The following is a 5,873-nucleotide window of genomic DNA, read 5'->3' on the forward strand; positions in this document are numbered from 1 at the left end:
CCGGGCCGGGCCGAGACAGCAGCGCGGCGCCCCGCCGCTCGCCCCCGCCCTCCCCGCCGGCCGAGGCTCCTGTCTTCACATTTCACGGGTCACGGTGGGAGCAGGGGTCTTCCGTGGGCTGCTGACACCCAGATCTTATAGTTGTGTCTGGGAATGATGTTTCTGCCAGCCGGGAACTTCACTCTGAGAAGCAGAGTGGTTCGTAAAATCTGAAGAAAGAGTTGCGTTAAAATAATAAATTCTGGGCTTGAATTTACAAGTGAATTAACAGCGTTATGGGAAAAGCACCGCTTGATTAACACTAGTTTGTGTTTGACACTGGAAAAAGGAAAACGTTCTCTAAACCACCCTGGATGCGTCCGGGGTTCTCCTCCACGACAGTCTGCAGACTGGCTCAATTCAGGCAATGCAAAAAACCTCATTTACTAACGAGAATTATCACATTTGTGAGTGGGCATCTCTTCCTGATTAGTACTCCCCCTGCTTACTTGCATGCAACAAGAAACACTTTACGCAGCTTTTACTGGAAGCTGTAAGGAAGTGGGGTAACAAAATGCAACTGCCGTGTGACAAAAGACCCAGGAAACTACATAAACGCCGGTATCGAATTTTGTGGAGAAACAAGTTTTCCACAAATGTACTCCTTAAAACTACTGTTTTGCAAAAGGATCAGATTTTCCAATTCTACAGATAACTGAAAATGTTTGATCTCCGAAATCCCGTTTGTTTTATCCACATTCCCACTTCCCTTTCTAGAACAGTCACCTAAGTTACCCTAATTCGGAAGTGTAAGAGCCCAACGAACACATCGTTTCAACAGAACAAAGTTTACATTGCACAGCAATAGTTACTGATTGTGTGAGCCACTTGCTAAGTAAATGAAAGCAGGAAACAAAAGAGGAAAACAAACAAATGCAATTACTTTTGGAGTCAATCACGGTAACTGAGAGGAGTTCATATTTCAGTTGGTTACTTGCCATGGGAAAAAGAACACCCCAACATTAAAAATGAGGGCACACAGGGCAATGACCGTAAATAGGGCCAAACTGGGAAAAATGAATAGCGCACAAGGTGTTGCAGTGGACTTAGTGCTGCTAGCTGCCCTAGCAGACAGCCCTTTCCTTGCTGTCTATCCTCAGGAGAACGTGACGAACGAATAGATAATACAACACTCTATGAAACTGCAGGATCTATCCAGATCTGAAACAATTAAACTAACTACATGACCTGCCAAATAGAGTACATCGTTACAAATTCCAGTAAATATCCTCACAAATTACACCAAGTCTGTGGCAAACAGTTTTACGAATAGATCAGGTATTTCTCCTTAAAACTAAGCTTGAACCAGCTCTGAAGTTTTACTACTGATGGCAGAACTCCAAAAGCTCACACAAATCCTTCTTTTTTTATTTTTTATATAAACAGACCTGGACTGTAAATCTGCTCCATTTCTCTTTCATTTGGAAGAGAACAAATTGTTTTGATACTTACCATCTTGAGCGTGACCAGACACGGGACCAGCAGTATTGCCTCACGGAAGCCCACCTTGTGCAGCCCTCTCGCCGACAGCTGCAGTAGCCAATGCCTGGGGAAGAGGGTAAGAGCCACATTAGCTGATACTTTCTCCATGTACTCTCAGCACCTCTGAGAATAGCCTATTTTTGGCATGTAGATTCACTATGCTGTACTGTTTGTCACTACAGAACTTGAATATCCTGAGTTATACCTGTCATTTTTATTCATCCTGAGAGGAGGTGTAGTGACCTAAAGGGGGAGAGAGAGGGCAAGAAGAAACGGGAGATAACGTTAAGACTATCTCCTTCCTATTAGACTGGGCAGGATCAAAGCAGCATATCTTGCCTTAAAAAAAGCAATGAGGTTGAAGTCTGAGTTATGTTTCCAGTCTGTGCCAGTTTCTTTCACCCCGTCTAGAGAGCCCAGCCTCCTGCCCAGCCCGACCATCTCACTCCAGCAGAACATTCTGAGCTGGTTTAGCTACGTCTGATACCAGCACCCCAGGGAAATGCAATGTGCCAGACCACCTCTGGAAATGTCCTTCAGCCATATGTTCTGTAAACCTCATGATCATCCATGCGTCCAGCTGTGGAACCCTCAGCATCAGAAGGATATAGACTGGTTGGAGCGAGTCCAGAGGAGGCCACGAAGATGCTCAGAGGGCTGGAGCCCCTCTGCTATGGGGACAGGCTGAGAGAGTTGGGCTTGTTCAGCCTGGAGAAGAGAAGGCGCCAGGGAGACCTTATTGCAGCCTTCCAGTACCTGAAGGGGCTACAAGGAAGCTGGGGGGGACTTTTTACAAGGGCCTGTAGGGACAGGACAAGGGGTAACGGGTTTAAATTGAAAGTGGGGAGGTTTAGATTAGATATCAGGAAGAAGTTCTTCGCGGAGAGGGTGGTGAGGCACTGGAACAGGTTGCCCAGAGAAGCTGCGGATGCCCCATCCCTGGAAGTGTTCAAGGCCAGGCTGGATGAGGCTTTGAGCAACCTGGTCTAGTGGAAGGTGTCCCTGCCCATGGCAGGGGGGGTTGGAACTAGATGGTCTTTAAGGTCCCTTCCGGCCCAAACCATTCTGTGATTCTGTGATCCAAAGCTCTGTGTGATCTTTTAGAAATCTGTGCAGCACTTGGAGAGAAGGAATGTGATTACAGTCTACCGGAAACCAACGCAGAGAGCAGATAATGCAGGAGAGCTTGTGCTCACAGCAGGCACTGGTGCTGAGACTTCTCCCATGTTCAGGCCAGTAGCTTCATACCCAGCTGCAACAGATTAATAGACTCTAGAAAAGAGAGACTCCTACAGCATCAGAAAGGCAGAGACCTCACTGGAAACAGAAGAAAGTGTTACTCATACATCGTTATGCAGGAGGTTAATTGCAAGAGACGACAGAAGATGCCTAGCTTCCATTTGTTAAGGGTGGGAGAGATCTGCTCCCAGAGCAAGAGTATGTAAAAAAACAACCCCAAACCAAAAAACAACCAACGAAGAATATGAAAATGTAGATACTTGCCAATGAAGAATATGAAAATGTAGATACTTGTTTAAGTTCAGATTCAGTGCCACCATGAGTTAATATACAGGACTGAGGTGTTGGGGAGGCTATTTCAGAAAACACTGGTTAAGCACCATTTCACAACTTCTTGGGAAAGTATCTCACTTGTGCTTTTGTGTTTCTGCTCATAAGAATATGAAGACACTGTGCTACTGCTAGGTGATTGCTTTTTTAATTAAAAAGTTTGTGTAATACACATTAAGCAAACCTCCCATTAGTACTTGTCCAAAGATGTAACAGTTAGAAGGCTGAGTAAATTGCATGCTGAATCTATAAACTCAGTCTAGCTCTTGTTAAAAAGCTGGTTTACTGCACATGGATGTTTCCACCCAACGGATAGGAAGTAAGGTGCTACGCATGGGGACATGTGCTGTTTACTGATCACTATGATTCCTACTGTGCTCAGATTATCCCATCGTAGTCCTTACCACTCTTACAGAAAAAGCTGGAAGTGTTGGTTGGACCCCATCCTGTAAGTATTAAAACTTCATAGTACCTGTAAAATGAAATTTCTAAATTCTACTGTAAATCTGCCTCTTCAGTCATTCAAAAATTTTAAAGAGTTCCTTGGAGATCAAACTTTCTGAATCCATTTATTTGATGCATGCACCTACCTAAGGATCTTTCTATCCTTCCAATCTAAGCCTAATTTAGAAAAAAAAACATGCTCGGAGGAAAAAAAGCTTAACTCTTTGGAAGTTTGGACCTTTGTAATAAATATATGTATAAAAACTGTGTATGTTATGTACAGCCCACATGCAACATGCAATTAGCTCCTTATTGACAGCATGATGAAATTTCTCATAATCTGAAAATCTGAAACAGATTGTCACTGATATTGAATGGTATGTTATTTTTTTGGTAGGCTTGAGTACTTACTATTATTTTTTATTACTATTTTAGGGGGGTCTGAGGTCAGCAATATTGTCCAGAAAGATAAAAGAAAGGTCAATGCACAAGATCTGCCAGGGGAAAGGAAGCACTTATGGAGAGAGATCCAAAGGCAGAAACATATACCTGGACTATGACAGACCTGGAGGAAAGTAGATTTGTGAGTTATGAGCCTAAAAGTAATTGAAATTTTTCAAATAGAAAAAGAAACTCAGAAGTCAGGCATCGGAGTGAGAAAATGAAGCAGGTTCTTTAAGATTTATAGGAGTTGCACTGGAAAATATGAAGTGGCAACAACCTGTCACAGAAAATGGAAATGTGACTAAAAGTGGAAGGAGGAGATGGGATACATGGGGACAGAAAGAATGAGTGATACCACATCCCCCTGACACTCCAAAGAAAATCAACACGATTCTGCCAGGGAAGGGAAGAAAAGCAGGTTTTGGGCAAAGAATCACACGTAATGAAAAAGTGGAAAATAAAATGAATGAGACAAAGAAGAACTGTCCAGGTAAGAAAGAGGCAAAGAGAAGAAAGTATTTTTTAACAATGTAGGAAGTCAGTGCAGTTAAAAATTCTACAAGAAAAAAAAATCAGAGATATTAGAACAAGGGTGTGGAAAACTTACTTGTCCTATGAACTAAGGAAGCCTCACTAAAGAGCTGTAGCAAAGAGCTAAAAAAAAAAAAAAAAAAATCTATTGTAATTCCACAGTATTTACAAATACAAAATGATCATTCCAGCTGGCCTTGAACTTAGTCAGAATGTAAATTCCCCCCTCCCCCCCCAATTTTGTAGATTATTCATATTGCAGAACCTATGGAAGATAAGAATGAAGGGCTAAACCCACAGTTTATGTCTGCCATAATTTACCAAATTAGTATTTTTTTTTAAGGGGGGGTGGGAATCAAACCCCAACCTGTAAAAGTATTTCTTAAAAACTTTATTTTGCAGGTTCATTTGTTAGGAAAATTATGAACGAATCATCTTCAGTAACTCAATTCCTGCCAAGCATACTGTAATAACAAAATATTATCATACAAAGCATATAATTCACTTAAAACGGAGAGATAAAAATAGGTCAACATCGACAACTTATTTTTTTCAGATTTCACACTCAGGTTCATTCAATAGTGCTATTTCTGTTGAAATCCTATGTATTTATAACATCCATACCCTCATGTATGATTTCAGGGGTTTACCAATAATGCGTAGTTAAATCAGGATATTTTAGTAATATTGTTTACATAAAGAATACAAAGTGGGTTTTTTTCCTTCAGATCCATATGCAAAGGATAAAAAGGACTATTATTATATAGGAAATAATCAACATAAGAGCAGAGTTCAGTAAATGACAGAGAGGAAAAGAGGACTGACACTAAAACCCAAGACTTGTGTGATGTAAATTTCTCTATCAATCTGATTTGCCAATAAAAGTTGTTCACTAAGAAACAGTAACAGCAGGTTCTTTTGACATACAATTTTCAGGTTTACAGAGGAAAACCAACTCTACAAATGCTATTTTGGGGGGCATGAATTCATGCAGCAACCCAAGGTTCGAGAGGGAGTAGATGTGAAGACGCAGCATTTTTCCAAACCTGACAAAGGATACATCTGTGGTACAGCTGGGAAGCATGACTGCGGTATGTGAAGACGAGCCTAAGCAAGCTTTCATCCCGTCAGGGTGGGTACCAACACCTGAGAAGATTGCCCAGTACAGACTTGGTGGAGGATACAGCAATGGAAGAATATCCCAGGCTGTACTGACATCTAAATCTTCACAACCTGACTGCTCTTGATGCTTCAGCAGCCGGTTCAGTCACACTCGCCTGTGTGATCTGACCTAACGCCATCAGACTGCGGCACAGACGTACCCAACGCAGACATACCCAGCAGCAGCTGCCGGAGGGCTTCGG

This window comes from Eurypyga helias, unplaced genomic scaffold, assembly GCF_000690775.1.
Source record: "Eurypyga helias isolate BGI_N326 unplaced genomic scaffold, ASM69077v1 scaffold19361, whole genome shotgun sequence".
NCBI classification, from domain to species: Eukaryota; Metazoa; Chordata; class Aves; order Eurypygiformes; family Eurypygidae; genus Eurypyga; species Eurypyga helias.